The 19039-nt window shown below is 43.4% G+C and overlaps 1 protein-coding gene across 27 annotated transcripts in view; it reads left to right on the forward strand.

Moving 5' to 3' along the window:
• The window catches only part of MICAL2 (microtubule associated monooxygenase, calponin and LIM domain containing 2), a 210124-nt gene that overhangs the window by 117722 nt on the left and 73363 nt on the right, over window positions 1–19039 (forward strand). The window lies entirely within an intron of this gene.

The following is a 19039-nucleotide window of genomic DNA, read 5'->3' on the forward strand; positions in this document are numbered from 1 at the left end:
CCCCAAAAAAAAAGAAAAAAAAGAAAAAGGCTTTGGATTAGGATTCTGATCAAATTCTCATTAACAGCTGCACCTGTTCTTCTACTCGGTCATGACATTTCACAGTATAGCTACAAAAGTAGAATGTTATTGGATAATGATATTTTAAAGCATCTCACATGTTCGGGGAAATCCAAGCCTTTGCCAAAGTCTGATACATGTCTTTTAGACTTACTGTAAGTCTGTACTGCCGGCAGTAAAAGTTACTGTGTGTTCAGATTAACATCCGTAAAGTAATTGCTTTGTGGAACTTTATGTAAAAGATGCTATTTCATTCAAATGTGCATTAATGGAGCCTGATTTATCTAAAACTTGGAGAAACATGAAACCAATTATATTGGGCATATTTTACCAGTACATTTGTTGTGGAGATTTCAGCCTATGCTGGTACTGATTTTATACAGAGCAAATTTATTATAATCTGCCTTATTGTTAAAATAATGCTAGAACACCTATTGCAAACTGAACAGTAGCTATACAAATTTCTTTTATGTGTTCTCCTTCTGTTTAATTCTGTCATATTTTAGCAATTTAGACTGATTGATACAATGGGACTCTTTCATTTGGGTTTTCAGAGGTGTTTGGATTGGGCTCTACTATTAGTATTTCACCATAAGTTGTCACGTCTACTTCAGATCAGATTCCCAAGGATTCATTTTCCTTGGGAACGCTGTGGTAATGAGCTCAGGGATGGATAGAGCTGCAAACTCGGATGAAATTTTGCTCCTATCCTGTAATTTCCCTTGTTTCTCGCATATTCAATTTCATGTGGTAACAATGTTAAATCAGTTCTGCTGCAGCAGCGGGGGCAAGGGGGCGAGTGTGCCACTCCAGTCACCTTCCCCTGCTGCTCTACTTTCTGCTCCCTGCCCTGTCTGCTGCTGTTCCACCTGCCCTCCTCCCAATCTGCCACATGCCATGCAGAGACTGCCTGTGACACTTGTGGCACATGGGCTACACTATGGGTGTCCTTTTCAAGTTCTGTACTGAATTCAGGAAAAGCAGGTAAAGTTTGTGAGCCAGCCTTTAGCGTTTTGCAGAAAGAGATACTTATGCTTCAGTTTGCAAGCTCCAAAAATCTATTGGATGCTTAGCCACTTCAGGTCACACTGACTTAGAGTGTGTTAACAGTTTGCTTTTGGATTTCTATACAAGACAGGTTTTCCCAAAACAAATCTCCTCATTCTCTTCCCTTTTCCTCCTCCTCATCTCTCCCTGCAGTTCTTAAGTTTGCCCCTACCTATAAAAACAGAGCAAAATAAATTAGTTAAAAAATAGATTTCTAACTTTAAAAAAAAATCTCTATAAAAGTTGCATAGAGAGTCTGTTCAACAGACTCCCGATACAGTTGCTTGGATAATGGAAATAAAAGCCATTTGTCAAGAGTTGGAAAATAAAATTGCCAAGGTGAACACAAAAAGTGTTTGTGCAATGAATTATTCAACCTTTCTGTCCCCCACCCTACTTTCCCAACAGAGATGGGGCATGAATAAGGCTTCACTTCCCATCACATTGGAAGCTTGCCTAAGAGATGACAACTTGCACACTCAAATCAGAGTTCAATAAATCTCACATAAAATTATTAAGATTGGACAATATCTTTTTTTAAATGGACAAAGCTTTAGATTAGAACTAAATGGCCCTTCACATAAACTGAACTGAAGTGCTGTAATTGTTGCCAACTAATTTTGGACAGAAGCAATGGTATTAGTATGCCAAGATAGGCTATTGTGCTGTTTCCAGCCTGACCCCATTGAAGGACCCTGTCTTAGTGAAAATCACCGTGAATTACAACTCTTTTAGGATTAAATTCTTGTTGTTTCTTTCTATTAATACTACTAGAAAAAGAGGGTAGTAGTTACACATCTGTCTGAGCTTAACAACATTAATTCCAGACTTTTATCCCTTGCGAGTTCTCTCTGCTCTGACCATATGACCAGACCTCACTGTAGAAGAGTGAATGCCTCTTCTTGCCTACGCTTTGAGCCATTTCCAAAACCCTCCAGTCTCTCTAAATCTCTTCCCACAACACATACCATTATAAACAGATGCACAAAACAATGATGCTTTTTTCCTCTGTATAAATTCTATAACAATGGTGTTTGTTTTTTGCTTTTTCTTTTACAAAAAATGCAGCAAACTTACTGATACGCCATTCTTGAATTATTACTAAGAACCCATCTAACAAACAAAGGTTCAGAACTGATGCTGCTGTTTCCTTCTTAAGTCTTTTCATTTTCTGTATTCTTTATTCTTTATTTTTAGAGGGTCACAAGCTGTACCAATGTTGATACATATCTTATTAGTATTCTAGGTTGATGGAGGTAAAATACACATCAGCCATGTCATTTTGAGGTGTGCTTACTCTTGCTTCTGTCTGTCCATCTCTATTTTAGTAAAAATTGTTTCTGCTCTCTCATTATAAAACCGTTTAAAATAATACCATTTTGTACCCCTTGAAATGCCAACACATTTATACTTGGATCTCATAGTTACTGAGACAAGATTACTTGACTAAATACCCGTTAATGAAGCTGTGAGTTTTAGTGTTGCAATAAAAGGTAATTTCTTTTTGATTTTTGTGCTAACACACGATGCAAAGAAGACTTGAAAGTTTTAGGCATGTGAAAAGGGAGTTTGGTTTTAAACAAAGTCTTAAAATTGCCATGTTTACCTTATTAAGAATTCCAGCTTGACTTCAAAAGTCTAAACCTTTTTAATAAAATCTCTGAAACGGCTTTTTTTGTTTGCTCTGAACTGTTGAGCATGTCATGGTAATAAAAAATACAGCAAGGTAAAAGACAAAATATATATTCTGCACGAAGAGAATTTCATTAACACCAACTCCAAAGGTGATATTGTGGGTCTACATTTCCCCACATGACAAATAGGTTATTCTCTCTCAGTCCATCTACCCATCCATTAACGTGCAGTGTCTGCTGCACATTAAATTTAGTACTTGCAAAAGGAAGTACTGAATAAGTATGCAGTAGGCTGCCGTACTGCGTGTTAGTGCAATCACATGCTTTTTTCGTGATGATTAATGCACAGTAGACTAATATTACCGCACATTAGCATAATGGTATTTTTTTTGCTGTGACGTTGTAATGCAGTCAATCAGTCTACTGTGCATTAAGCATCTCATGTAGACAGGCCTACTGACTTTCATTTGCATGCTACCCCCAGATTCTCAAGCAATGCATTTATAAATATATTGAATTTCACGATTAATATTTAGATTTTTTCAAAAGCATGACATGTTTGCAAAACACTTAATTTTGTATGAAAGATCATGTTGTTGAAGATCAGAAGATATTATGCATTAATGCATGATCCAAATATACAAATTAGCAATGTAAATATTTCTCCAGGCCACTTTCCTCCTCTTCATGAACTGTTAACATAATGAGAACAAAGGCTTTGATCTCATCAGGTGGTGGGCTCCAAACTCACTTTAAATGGCTGGAATTTCTGATATGTTCTTTTGAAATGTGAAATTACAAAGAAATTTGCATGTTGCTATAGTGAAGGACCCTTGAGCTTGGTGTTCTGACATTTCTCCACATGTATTAGTTCATGTCTTTGTTTTACAGTTTTGCTGCTTTTAACATTTGTAAAATCACTGTTTTTGACACGGTAGACTATTTGTCACTTTCATGGCTTAAGAAATTGCTGTTCCATGCTGACTGTGTTTTAAGTACATGCATTAATATACCAGACTAACACAGGTTGCAGTGATTTCATTTTATGTAATTTTCTTTTAAAAATTAGGTTGTAATGTAGTAATTACTCTTTCTGAGTTTTTTTTTTTCCCTCCATAAATATATAAACCTTATCTTCCTACATGTTTTTCTAATCACTTTTCAATGAATGGCTTTTCCTGTTAGTAATGTGTTAAGTTTGTCTATTTTGTTTTAGTGTCTTCATGTTATCCAGCATGCAGTCACAATCATCTTCTTTACATCCTTTGTGTGCTTTCCTGTGTCCTAATTATGTGGTGTTATTATGTATCTGAATGTATAGATTTCTATGTATCAAAAGTAGGTAAGGTGTTGGGAGCAGGGGGAGAAGGTTGTGTTGTTTTTGTTGTTTTAAGTAACCTGCTGCAAAAAACTTGTATTGATTCATGTGTGTGCTTTCACAAGAACAGGAAATAATGCCCCCTTGACATGGTTTTATAGAAGGTGAAGCCGGAAGGCATGGTTATTCTCAGCCTTTACTCAGCATTGCAGTGTAAGATGGAGTAATTGTTTAGATTAGGGGGAAGCGTGTGGCATACTCACCTGCCCCTCGCCACTATGTGGATATGGGCAAGAAGGAAAGCATAGTTGGGTGTTGGGTGGAAAGAGATCAGCTCCAACCTTTCCTACTTGCCAGCCAGAGTAGATAGCCAGGGTCATAGGTAGGAATGAGTGTCTCTGCAAGAAGGATGACCTTGCTTATTTCTATTCTCAAAACAAGGTGTGTCCCTATGGCAGATGGCAGCCCTCACAACGGGCAGGTGAAATAACTTTCTTGAGGTGCTACACTAAGCTGCTACAGAACTGAGAATCAAACCTAGTTGTCAGGAGTCTGTCCAGTGTCTGAACCACAAAACCTTCCTTTTCATTCCAATCCTGTTGCAGTTATTTGTTAGAGCAGTTCTATTCCTCACAGATCTGTCACTTAGCAAGTGGTGTTGGTCAGTAAAAAAATGCGGTGCGTGCGGCAAAAATAGCCTTTTTGTGCTGCAAAAGGAGAAAAAAGATAATGTAACTGAGGTTGGGCTTGGAATCCTGCTGAGTGAAAAGGGCAGAGGCTTGAGGAATACTGCCATTTTTAAGTTGCCCTCTTTTATCTCTGTCTGAGATTCATCTGGTATCTGCAGGAGCCACTCAGGGAAATTTAAGGCAAATCAGCTAAAGATATGAAGACCCTGTGCACAAGATCAAGTATATGAAACCCTAGTGTACTTGATCTCATTCAGAAATATTGTGACTTACCTTGCTGTAGCTTAATCCTTCTGAATAGGAGCATCTATCCAGATGGTTAACCTTCACACATTGATTTGCATTTGCATTCAATTCTCATTAGCTTTCCTGCCTGACCCCATATAGATGAGCCTGAGCAGAAACTTGGGTTTGGTGTTCTGGTACTAGGAACTCTATTATGATTGCCCACTATTATAAGATTTTGTTTTTTTCATTAAGCACACCTAAAGATCTTGGTGAACACCAAGATCTAGGGGAGCAACTCTTCAGAAGGGCACCCTCAGGGAGGATGAGGACCAACAGGCACAAGGCAATTGAGGAAAAATTTAGGTTGGACATTAGGAAAAACTTATTTTCCGTAAGGGTATCTAGGATCTGGAGCATGCTCCCAGCAGCGGTGGTGCAGTCACCATCTTTGGAGGAGTTAGAGGAGGCTGAACAAGCACCGCATTGAGCTTGTGTGAGCCCAATAACCTCCTGCCCATGGCAGGGGTCCGGATTTGACGATCTTACAGGTCCGTTCTGGTCCCTTGATTCTATGATTCTATAAGGAAGGGAAGGGAATAGGTAGGAGGAACCAAAACATTTCCAATTCCAAATGTCATGCCTACATTGTAATAATTTCCATTCTTAGTCTCTGAAAACAAATCTGTTGCTGGATGTTATTTCAAATTCTATGAAGTTTTCTGGTTTGGGAGTAGAAACCAGTTGATGCATAGATTAACACATTAATGATTAACTGGATTCATAGATGCTAGGGTTGGAAGGGACATCAAAGGATCATCGAGTCCAACCCCCTGCCAGTGGCAGCAAAAAGTGCTGGGATCATGTGACCCCAGCCAGGTGCTTATCCAGTGTGCTCTTGAAGACTCCCAAGGCAGGGGAGAGCACTACTTCCCTTGGAAGCCCATTCCAGATTCTGGCAACCCTAACTGTGAAGATCTTTCTGATGTCCAACCTAAATCTACTGTCCATCAGTTTGTGTCCATTGTTTCTGGTTATTCCAAGGGGTGCTCTGTTTACCAGAGCATTTCCTATTCCTTACTCCCGCCCCTCCCCTGGTGAATTTGTATACTGCCACAAGATACCCCCTCAGCCTTCCCTTGTAGAGGCTGAAAAGGTTCAAGTCTCTTAGCCTTTCTTCATAAGGCCTTCCCTGCAGGCATCTAACCATATGAGTGGCCCTCATCTGGACCCTCTCAAGATTTTCCACATCCTTCTTGAATTGCGGTGCCCAGAATTGGATGCAGTACTCTAGCTGTGGCCTGACCAGTGCCACATGGAGCAGGAGCATCACCCCCCTGGACCTGTTCGTGATGCACCTACTAATGCATGACAAAGTGTGGTTAGCTCTACTAATTACTTCGTCACATTGGCGACTCATATTCATCTTGGAGTTGACAATGACTCTGAGATCTCTTTCCGCCGCTGTGCTGCTGAGAAGGTGTGCTGCCCCCAGCCTATCAGTGTGCTGGCGATTCCCTCTCCCTAGGTGCAGCACCTTGTACTTGTCCTTGTTGAACTGCAACCTATTGTTCTCTGCCCACTTCTCTAACCTGTCCAGGTTCACCTGGATTCGGTTTCTTCCCATCAGTGTGTTTGCTTCATCCCATAGTTATGTGTCATCGGCGAATTTGGACAGAGTGCTTTTCACGCCCTCATCCAGGTTGCTGATGAAGATATTGAACAGCACCGGCCCAAGAACAAATCCTTGGGGGACCCCACTGCCCACATCTTTCAAGGTCAATACCAACCCATCCACCACCACTCTCTGGGTATGACTCTTAAGCCAATTTGCCATCCACATGACTGTGTAGTCATCTATGGCACAGCCGTACAATTTGTTTATAAGAATAGGATGGGATACTATATCGAAGGCCTTCTTAAAGTCCAAGTAGATGACATCTACCTCAACTCCTGCATCTAAGCTTTTAGTGACCTGGTCATAGAAAGAAACAAGGTTAGTCAGGCAGGATCAACCTGCTATGAATCTGTGCCGGTTGCTCTTCAGCTTTATATTGCCCACTGGACTCCTACAAATGTGATAATTTTTTCAAGGGTTTTCCCAAGGATACAGGTGAGACTAACTGGCCTATAGTTACCCGGATCCTCCTTCCTCCCCTTCTTGAAAATAGGGACCACTTTAGCCCTTTTCCAGTCCTCTGGGACTTCACCGGACTACTTAATCACACCTTAAGTGACCACCCATTTAGTCAATTAATGGCATGATAAAAAGAGGAATAAGCTACAAAGTTATTCCACAAAATATGTGTCATAACTTTATAGCTGCTTTCTATCACACCATTAGTTGGCCAGGGACCCCTGTGGCTGAGAACCCCATCAGCTGATTGCAGCTCTCAGCTAGGGGGGTCCATGCGCACACCTGAACCTGGGAGCTCCCAGCCTCAGGGGCACATCACACACCACTGTGGTTGGGCGACCAGCTACTATGATCTCCCAGTTGCAAGGATACATGGGATACCCCCATGGGTGGGAGCCCAATCAGCTTAGGGTGGTCCCAGCCTCAGAAGCTTGCTTCTTGTCAGTGGAGGGGGAGCCTGGGATTGGGCTCCTTCTGCCCCAGCAATAAGGCATGATGGGGCTCGCTTCTCGATTCCACAGTCACCCCCCCTGCCATACCACACATGCATGGCAGGAGGTATGATTGTGTGGATCATGCATTAGATGCCATTGTGCCTTTACCTCCAAGTGTAGAGGGGCCCAAAAAGACATTTGGTCATTTTGGGTCTGCTTTTCAGCAATCTTAAAATTCTGTTATCTTTATAGGCCAGACACATGCACTGAGGGAGTGTCTTCAGTGCAGAGTTACCTCGAGCTACAGCTCAGGTGTTGGCTCTAAGCCCCTTTCCATCCATGAAGTAAATTCTAACCCAGCCTTGAATATGTTAAAGGTTATCAGGCATGCATGAAGATATAGGCCTGAGCTGGGGGTTCACTTCAGTCTGGACTGGCAACCTGCCTATTTTGCAATGAGACCACAGGCTAAGACAACCCTGGCACAGTTAGTTAGTTCTCCATTCCTGTCCCACAGTTTTTCTTGAGTTGTTTAGTCTGGTCTAACCCCATCCCTTGTTCTGCACTGCATTTCAACGTCATGCTTGCCTGAACCATTTCCACTGCATTTGTACTATGTGTTGCCTGTTTGCCAGAAGGCAACACCTGTCTCCCGGAAAAAGCTGTGGTTTGATATCTGTAAGAGGAAACGGAGGAAATGGAATGTACTTAGTGTGACATTTTTAGGCTTATTCAATAGGGAAAAAAATTTGGATAGACAGAAAAGTCAGTTGGATGGGCTATGGTTCATTGATCCAGATTTCCTGGATTAATAACTAGGAATAACGGCCACAAGTTGTTCAAGAGTAGGTTCAGGCTAGACATCAGGAGGCACTACTTCACAGTCAGGGCAGCTAGGATCTGGAACCAACTTCCAAGGGAAGTGGTGCTCGCTCCTACCTTGGGGGTCTTCAAAAGGAGGCTGGACAATCGCCTAGGTGAGGTCATTTGATCCCAGCATCCTTTCCTGCTCATGGCAGGGGGTCGGACTTGATGATCTGCTCAGGTGCCTTACGACCCTACCAACTATGAAACTATAATGAATAATTCTTGAGAGTTACATATCATCTCTTCACCATAGACAGGAAATAACTATATGCTAAGTGAGGGAGAGTATAGCCTGATAGGCTTGTGTTGGCTAGCCCATGCTAACTTTGCAGTGAAGGCATACTCACAGAATGAGAAAGTAAAGAGCAAAGACATTAAATGAAGCTTCTGTCTGTTTCTTGCAATTTAGTAGCCTGAAGTTCACAGATATAGTACATAGCATAATGCCCATTAGCCTAGCAGGTAACTCTTTAGAAAGCTAAAACATAAAAATGAAGCTTACAATAAGTGTAAACCTGGACAAGTAACTAAGAAGGAGTATAAGAGTATTGCTTGGGCATGCAAGGATAAAATCAGGAAGGCCAATGTGCAACTGGAGTTGCAGCTAGCAAGGGACATGAAGGGTAACAAGAAGGGTTTCTACAAATATGTTAGCAACAAGAGGAAGGTCAGGGAAAGTGTGGGTCCCTTACTGAACTGGGGAGGCAACCTAGTGACAGAGGATGCAGAAAAGGCTGAAGTACTCGACGCCTTTCTCACTTCAGTCTTCACAGGCAAGTTCAGCTCCCAGACTACTGCATCTGGGAGGAGGTGAGCAGCCAACAGTAGTGTAAGGTTAGGGACTATTTAGAAAAGTGGGAGAGAGTCCAGCAGAGGACAAAATGGTTAGGGGCTGGAGCACATGACTTCTGAAGAGAGGCTGAGGGAACTGGGCTTATTTAATTTGGAGAAGACAGAGAGGGGATTTAATAGTAGACTTCAACTACCTGACAGGAGTGCAAAGAGGATGGAGTTAGACTGTTCTCAGTGGTGGCAGATGACAGAACAAGGAGCAATAGTCTCACATTGCAGCAAGGGAAGTTCAGGTGGGATATTAGGAAGAACTTTCTCACTAGGAGGGTAGGGAGGCACAGGAGCATTTTACCCAAGAGAGGGGTCCTTGGAGGTTTTCAAGACCTGGCTAGACAAAGCCTTAGCTGGGATGATCTAACTGGAGATGGTCTTGCTTTGAGCAGGGGGTTGGACTAGAGATGACCTTCCTTCCAACCCCAATTTTCTATGATCCGAGGATTCTACGATTCTCACTCTGTCCATGTTCTCAGTTGCCAACCTGTCAGCTATTTGCAATTCAGAGCCATTCCTTCTTTCATTAGCTTCTTGTTTATGTTGTGATGTCAACTGTTTCTTCTGGGTGGTATTATCAATAATATTAATAATTAATTGTATACGATTGGTTACTAAATAGAATGCATTACTGTGATAAAATCAAAATCATACCCTCACTTGTACGCCCTACAATAACAGCACTTTTATTTTTTTAGTTCCTTTCACTCCAAAATTTCAAAATCCTTAAAGAAAGGTGGGAAGAGACATAAGTTTCACACCTATAGCAATATAAGTGAAGCTAAACCATTTAATTTTAACCCCATTTCATTCAGTAATGAAGTTACAGTGGTTTAGCTCACCTGTACCACTGTTGGAGCAGAGAAATGTAAAAGATGCATCTTAAAAGCCAATGTGCTTCCCAAGTGGCCATTTGTTTCCCTCTGTAAAGCAGTGGAAATTTATGTCTGTCCACCGCCAAGCTCTCATGATGTTTTATAACAGCACTTGAAGATAGGAAAGTATCATTCCTGTTTTACGGATGGGAAAAAATGAGTCACAATGTGGTGGTGGGGATTTGCTCAGATGTCCTTGTGCCAGATGACAAATGCACTTCTTGACCCCAAATAGTCAACAGACTTCCTTCCTTCCAGCCAAAAAGCCACACAGGCAGAGAGGAAAATGAATCATACAGAGGCAGTTGTACATGAAACTACCCTGTGTACAATTACAAAATAATCTAGCAGCTATCTGCCTTCACACCTTGTATGCAGTGTTAGTAGACTGCTTCCTGGGGCAGCAGAATTAAACACGAGTCCCCTTGTAGAAATTGGGGGGCAGGGGGAAGAAGTGAAGAGAGGGAGAGAGAAGTCTACCCCAAGCTACTGGATGCCATGGCCAAACACTGTTGCCCTGTATGTGACATGCCACATGTTAAAATAAAAGCTTGATAGAAATCAGCTATAAAAATAGTCTTCATTTTTTTTTCAAGTAATGAATTTACAGTTTGATAACTATTTTCATGGCTTGTTGGCCATTTTTTTTGCATGATAATTAATTTTAAAAATATGTTATTGCATGATATTTTTATTTTTTATTGCATGATAATTACCTCAACAGCCATCTTTGGACCCACAAATAAGACATTCAAGGAAGATGATCATCTTCAACTGTGAGGGATTGCCAAAGAATTACTTTACACGTAGCGTGTCTACATTTATTGTGCAGTTAATCAGTTTGATTGCACAATAGATGTAATGTGTCAGGGGCCTAAGGATGTTGCCAAACACCATGAATGAAGGACAATTCTGAGCAAAAGATAACGTGCCCTGGTATAATAGGGCAATGTTTCCCTAGCCTCTTTTGACTTAGAGCTGGCTATGTGCTGCTGCTCACTCTGGCCAGACTTTGCTCTGAAAATTTTGGGTTCCCATTAAATTCAGTGAGATTTACATTATATTGTTCAAGGGCAGAATTTTTAGCTTTGAGGTCACAGCCTTTCCTTCTGTTCTAACTTTTGGTTTGGGAGAGCACAATGAGAGCAATGGGACTTTGTAGAAACAACCAGTGCCTTCTACCCTGAACCTAAGGGTGTGGACACATACATTTGGAACCCATCTAATAGGGGAAAATTTCAAAAGGACACCATGGTATGTTCTAATTGTTAGGTGTGAACAAGCTGAAAACGATTAAAACATAGCAAAACCACTCCAACTTTAAATCTGGATGAAGCAGTGTTAAAATTATATCATATTTGGACACTATGATGCTATAAAAATAACCCACTTTTTTCTTTTGGAATCCTGCCTGGCCTCAAAAGTATCTTCTTACAATGCATTAAACAGGCTTATTATACATTTCATGAAAGAGTATTTTCTTTCTCAGTTTTAAATTTGCTTTTGTACTGAGGCCAGTAGGAGTAGTTGGGTAACCATAGCATGATTTTGTAATTTTTTTTAATTCTGACTCAAATTCCATAGTGTAACTCTGTCAGTGTTTGGTCAATACAAGACCAGGAATAAAGGCAAGCCTGATAAAAGAGCTGATGCTGGAAAGTAAGAGAGAGTAACGAGACGAATTGACAGATTAATTGTTTGCTTTAGTGATTGAGCCTGTCTGTGTCCTGGTATCAGTGGTGTTCAGTCTTAATAGTTTCTTGCCCTCAATTCTCCAAGGACTGTTTATATGTTACCAGGGGGAATAATATGAAATGCCTTTGATCATCTTGTGTCAGCAGGATGCTGTAGCTTTTATTGTCCTATACAAATTGGCCAGTCCATGAGCCCTTGTCTCCTCCATTCCAGCTTGCAGCAATGTGTCTTGTTCGAGGCTAGCTTGGCAGGCAACTCAGGAGCAGGAATAGAGCACCCCAGCCCTTTTGTCAAATAGAGCTTGCCAACATGAATCCTGTCCATGGACTGCCACTTTGACAGGGTGGAGAGGCATGCATGTAAGGATGACTCTAAAAGCAACACCGTTGGGTGTCTTGTACACCTGGTAGGGACACCCATAGTGGTAACATCAAAGGTGAGGTATCAGACTAAGAGTAGTCTAACATATAGGCCTCAATGGCAGAGCAGGGGGATGCAGAAGGCATACTTCTCAATGACTGTGAAGTAGATGAAGGTTACAGTGGAAGAGTACCCCAGTTGACTTGGATCTCCTTGCCACTGGACAAAGGTTTCTCCATGCAGTTGCCAATGTGCAACAGTCTCCTCATGTAAAACAAGTCTCACACACGCTTCTCTTACTGGATCCAACCACCGATACCCCAAACCTCTACAACATCCTGCAGCAATGAATGAGTTGTAAGAGGGACAGACAGAGTGGTTGCTGGGAGTCCCTAGTCATGGATCCACATGTAGGCAGTGGTCAGGTGTTGGTCGCTTCACCCTTGGAATGGGACAGGAGGGTGATTCAGCAGCCGTGATCATGACTGAGCTGTCCTTTTTAGGGTCTCCTCTGCTCACGCTGCATGGGGAGGGTGCTAGAAAAGGTGACCCAGACATATGCTATCCCACCTTATCTTATTTGACTGGATAGCACTTCCAGGGGGATCACTCAAATTGTGGCTGAAACACAAAAATGTCCTTCGCATCCTGGAATGTATGAACCCTACCAGGTGACCTGAACAGTGACAGACCTAAAGGGAGAACAGCTATTGTCACCCAAGAACTCTCGCAATACAACATTGATATTGCTGCTCTCAACAAGGCCAGATGTGCGCGCAAAGCCCATGTAAAGGAGAAGGAGGTTGCCTATACGTTCTTCTGGAAAGGGAAACCTGCACATGACAAGTGAATACACAGTGTTGGTTTCACCATTGAGAACCATATTGTCAGCCAAGTGATGGAATTCCCTGCTGGCATTAACAAGCGCATCATGACTCTCCGCCTCCAACCGACAAACAATTTGTTTGCTACTGCCATCAGTGCTTATGTCCCAAGACTCGATGCCAAGAAAGAACAGACTTAAAAGTTTTATGCTGACCTTGATGAAATCCTGACTATCATCCTGAAAGAGGATAAGATCATCCCCCTTTGAGATTTCATTGCAAGAGTTGGCCATGACTTTTAACATGTCGAGGGGCAACATTTGGAAGGAAGGAGTGGGCAAGTGCAATTCCAATGGCATCTTCTTACTCAATAAATGTGCAGAGCATGACCTTGTCGTTACTAACACTATCTTCAGACAATGTGACAGGCACAAAACAGCATGGCAACACCCCCGCTTGAGACGATGGCACTTCCTCAACTATGTCATTGTAAGAGGGCGTGATTTAAAAGATGTTCATATCATGCATGTTATGAGAGGAGCCAATGACTGCTGGACCAATCATCACTTAGTGAGATCAATCATGACCATCAGGGTTGCATTGAAACACCAAAAGTGACCCAAATCAGTCCAACATCAAATGCCTTCAGACCCCCTAGACACTGTGAAGCCCTCCAAACATATCTCAGCAAGAAACTTGTCAATCTTAGGACTGAAAATGATAACGCTTGTGTTGAGGAAGATTGGAAAACTCTAAAGCATACCATCCATGGAGCTTGCACGGAATTGATTGGCTTTATCACCTGATGCCATCAGTACTGTTTTTATGAAAACAACACCGAGCTCAAAGCCCTTCTTGATCAGCAGAGAAAAGCTTTCCATGATTGGCAAAACCATCCTAAGAGCAGTCAGAAGCAGGAAACTTTTCAACACCTTAAAGCTGAAGCCCAGAGGAAGATCTGAGAAATCAAAAACATGGTGGGAAAAGAAGGCAAAAGAAATCCACCAATTTGTTGACAGTCATGAAATGCAGAGCTTCTTCAGTGCAGTCAAAGCTGTATACAGGCCAAACTCTTGTGGATTCACCCTACTTAGATCTGAAGATGGGAGTACAGTTTCCAAAGATGAGTCCATCAAAAAGTGCTCTAAGGAGTACTACCAAAAGTTCCTAAACTGAGAATCAATGGTGACTGATGAAACCATCAAGTCCATGCTGCAGTATCCAGTAAAGGAAGCACTTGCCAGTCTACCAACTTCTGAAAAAGTCCACTAGGGGTTGTCAATCGGGTGTATGCGTACCTTGGGGGTACTTGGACCAGTTCTAGGGGATGTGTGGGCGGGCAGGGATGGAGCACCACCGCCTCCTAGGAGCAGGGCCGGGATGGGGCGAGGACAGCAGCGCCCCTCTGCAGGGTGAGGAAGCTCGTGCACGGCAGCCGCTACCACCACACACTAGCCCAGTGAGCTTCCCCATCCCACCCCGCCCCTGCTCCTGGAAGGTGGCCGTGCTCTGTCGCCACACGCTGTCCCCCACCTTCCTGCTCCGTGTCCAGCTGTGCACAATCTCCACCCCCCAACACGGCATTTGGCCACATGCTAAATGCCCCCCCGCCATGTTTGGCTGTACACCCCCTCCCACCACTCAGTGCCCAGCCACCAGGGGTACATAGACTAAAAAAGGTTGAAAACACCTGCACTAAGCAATAAGACATGATGAACAACAGTGCACATGGCCCTGATGGCATACCAGCTGAGGTCTTCAAAGTCGGTGGGGAAACTATGACAAACAAGCTCCACACAGTTTCTCAAAATCTGGAACACCGAGGAAACTGCTGCTGACCTAAGGAATGTCAGTATTGTCAATGTTTTTAAAAAGGGAGATGTATCTGTCTGTGGAAAGTATTGACCGTCTTGCCCTCCTCTCTATCCCTGGGAAGATTCTTGCTCGAATTCTGCTGAATCAATTGCTCCCTCTTGCTAAGGAAATCCTTCCCAAGTCTCAGTGTGGCTTCAGACTATTGAGAGCCACCATGGACGTGATTTTTGCAGCCTGGCAGATCCAGGAAAAATGCCAGGAACAACACCAGAAACTATATATTGCCTTTATCGATTTGACAAAAGCTTTCGACTCTGTTAACTCTGAGGCTATATAGAAGATCATATTGAAATTTTGCTGGCCAGGGAAATGTATCACCATCCTAAGACTCTTTCATGACCAGATGACTTTCTCCACCCTATTCAGTAGCTCCACTATGGAGCTCTTTGCCATTCATAGTGGTATCAATACTGTTTTCTAGGGCTGTGTAAAATGTCACCAGGCGTTTTGTTTCGACACTGTTTCAACTTGTTTCAAGCTCAAAACAGCAGAATTAAAATTAAATGAAAGCCTTCGAAACAGCCTCAGAAAGAAATGAGGGCACTTGAAATTTTCGAAATGTTTTGAGTTTCAAAGCAGGGATTGCTCGCAGGGAAACGGAAAGTGAGGAGAGGGAGGGGAAAGAGGGGGAAAGGACTGCTCTGATATTGACTGGGTAGCTGGCCAGTGACTGTCATCCTTCCCTGAGGTCCCTTCCAAACCCAGTGCTCTGGGGGAGCAACTGAAGAACAGCTGTGTCTTAACACACATACAGTCGCACGTCACAAGTTTTGTTTGTCAACAGCTTGAGGTGTAGTTTCCCAGAAACCCCTGCACCTATCTCCTTGAAACTTGGCAGGCTGTGTGGCCTCAGCAGGGGCTACCATGCCTGCTGTTTTCATCCCACTGCGCCTTAACACACACAGTCACAAATGTCACGAGTTTTGCTGTCAGCAGCCTGAGGTGCAGTTTCCCAGAAACCCCTGCACCTATCTCCTTGTAACTTGCCAGAATTTTTGGCCTTAGCAGGGGCTACCATCCCTGCTGTTTTCATTCAAATCAGTCAAGAAATGACAAAGTTATAGGCAGCTTTGTGATTCCCCATTATAGCCTATGGGCAAAATATTGGAACAGTATCGAAACAGCAAAACAGTTTTGATGAAACAAAACGGAACATTGCTTCGAAATTAAATGAAACTCGAAACAAAACACTGTCCCGTCAAAATGGAAGTCAAAATGAAATGGTGCTGTTTCACACAGCCCTACTGTTTTCCATCTTTTTTGCGGTCATCATGATGCTCATCTGTGAGCAGCAGGGACCACAGAGACCACCTGAAAAGCCTGGATCGCTATCACCAGCACTACATCTGGAAGATAGTTGGCATAAAGAGGGAGGATTGTTGCACAAATGCCAGCATCCTCACTGACTACCACCACCAGTATGGAAACACTGATTACTCAACATCAGCTGTGGTAGACAGGGCACTGTGTGCATATGCCTGCTGTACATTTACCAAAACAACTGCTATACTCCTAACTCAGCCAAGGATGGAGGACACGCGGGGGCCAGAGGAAATGCTTCAAGGACACCCTCAAGGTGAACATTAAGTGTGGTATTGACCCCTCAAATTGGGAGAAATACTAGCCCTGGACAGGGCTATATGGCAATGTCTTGTGAGAGAAGGCACATTTTACTTTGAAGAAAACCATTTCACCCTGGAGGCAGAAAAATGACAGAAATGGAAGAAAAAGAAACAAGCCTGAGAAATCCATGGTCCAACCCTCCCTTGAACCACCACCTGTAGCATTTGTCAGAGAGTCTGTGGCTCTAGGATTGGCCGCATTAGCCATCAACAACTCAAAGCCCTTTACTTGACCTGTGGAAGTGATCATCCTCAACCATGAGGGATTGCCACCACCAACATGAATGACATCTTTGCTTTCATCTCTTCATTGGGTATTTACTTCTGAGCGTACTCAGATGTTCAGATGTTATCATGCTGAGCACCTTTCAAATTCTTGTGCTAGACAGCCCCTTAACACCTCTTATTATTACTGTCATGAATGCTGTGTGCCCCTGGAGGCCCCCGGAGGCTGGAGGGGCAGTTTCCGCAGGCAGCCACAGCAGTGCTGCCGGCAGGGCGGGGTGGGGGCAGTGGAAATCGCTTGCAGACGTGGCCACCAGTGTTGACAGCACTTTGCAGGGGGTGCACCGCCATTCTCAGGGGGTGCATATGCACCTGCATGCACCCCCCATACATTGCCAATGCTGTCTAGGGAGCCCTAAATTACCTACAGTCAGCTGTTTTGGGAACTGCCTCATTCTCCCTATGCCCTGTGACATGGCACTTCTGGTTGGCTGGAATGCTGTTGCTGACCAAACCTGCAATTTAACTTTGGCAGAAGTGCCCTCCTCTTCTTTGGTAATCCCTTGCAGTTGAGTATGATTGTCTTCCATGATTGTCCTATCTGTGGGTTCAAAGATGGCTGAGGTCAATCTGCGATTGACAGCCTCTGCTTCAAATTGGGCACCTGTTTCCATGGGTGATGGGTGGCTTCGAATTTTTTATTTGGTCCACAACATGCTGTTTCTGCTACTCCCACTTCTCCATCTCCTGTTGTCATCATAAGGTTTCAAAGTATTGAGATCCTTGCAGCAGACTTCCTACATTTGGGGCAGTCCTGGGTCATTGTCTTGCATGAGTTGATGTCAATGTTGCATTTTTTAAAGTTGGCTTTGAGGATGTCCTTGAAATGCTTTCTCTGCCCTCCTCTTGAGCGTACACTTTGACTGAGCTGGGAGAACAAGACTTGCTTTGGGAGTTTAGAGTCAGACATCCAGATGATGTGGCCAGCCCAGTAAAGTTAATGTTGGATGATCATTGCCTTGACCCTCATAGTGCTTGCCTGAGAGAGGATGCCAATGTTGGTACATCTCTTTTCCTACTGGATTTGAAGTATCTTCCACAGGCAGAGTTGATAGTACTTCTCCAGTGACTTGAGGTGTCTCCTGTACGTTGTCCATGTGTTAGCTCCATATGGGGGCCACAGCTGCTTGATAAACCATGAGCTTGGTTTCAGATTCAATGTTATGATCTTCAAACACCCACTTCCTGAGGCATCCAAAGGCTGGACTTGCATATTTGAGGTGATGTTGGATTTCTTTGCTAAATGTTAAGTATCAGTCCCATTTTCTTGTATGCCTTGGTAAAGATGTTGACAATTGACAAAGGCCTGCTTCCAAGTGAGCACAGACTATGGTGTCATCAGCATACTGGAGCTTGATGATTGAGGTCCATGTGCTCTTGGTCTTGCTCAGAGTCAGCTGAGATTAAACAGTTTACCATTTATTTGGTAGTTTAGCTCTACTCTGACTGGAAGAATTTTGGTGGTCAGATTAGCATCATGGTAAGGAATATCGAGAAGAGCATTGGAGTGATGACACAGCCTTGCTTAACTCCCATCTTAATCTCAAAGGGATCTGTGATGGATCCATTCCTGAGAACCACTGCTCACATACCATCATGGGGCAGGCAAAGAAGGGTGATGAATTTCAGTGGGCATCAGCACTTCAGAAAGATCCTCCACAGCACTTCTCACTTGACAGTCAAAGGCTTTCATGAGATCAAAGAAGGCCATGTAGATAGGTTTATGTTGTTCCCAGCATTTTCCTGTAGCTGGTGAGTTGTGAAGACCATTTCAGTTGTGCCTCATGATGCCCTAAACCCAGACTGTGCTTCTGGGACGGGCAAGTGGACTCCAAGTGGACTCCTAGCGGACTCCTAGTGGACTCCAAGATGAACATGAGTCGGCAGTGTGACGAAGCCATCGGAAAAGCTAATGGCACTTTATTGTGCATCAGCAGATGCATGATGAATAGATCCAAAGAGGTGATAGTTCCCCTCTATCGGGCGCTGGACAGACCGCAGTTGGAGTACTGTGTGCAATTCTGGGCACCGCACTTCAAGAGGGATGCAGATAACCTGGAGAGGGTCCAGAGAAGGGCCACTCATATGGTTAAGGGCCTGCAGACCAAGCCCTACGAGGAGAGACTAGAGAACCTGGACCTTTTCAGCCTCCGCAAGAGAAGGTTGAGAGGCGACCTTGTGGCTGCCTATAAGTTCATCACGGGGGCACAGAAGGGAATTGGTGAGGATTTATTCACCAAGGCGCCCCC

This window comes from Alligator sinensis, unplaced genomic scaffold, assembly GCF_000455745.1.
Source record: "Alligator sinensis unplaced genomic scaffold, ASM45574v1 scaffold352_1, whole genome shotgun sequence".
NCBI lineage: Eukaryota > Metazoa > Chordata > Crocodylia > Alligatoridae > Alligator > Alligator sinensis.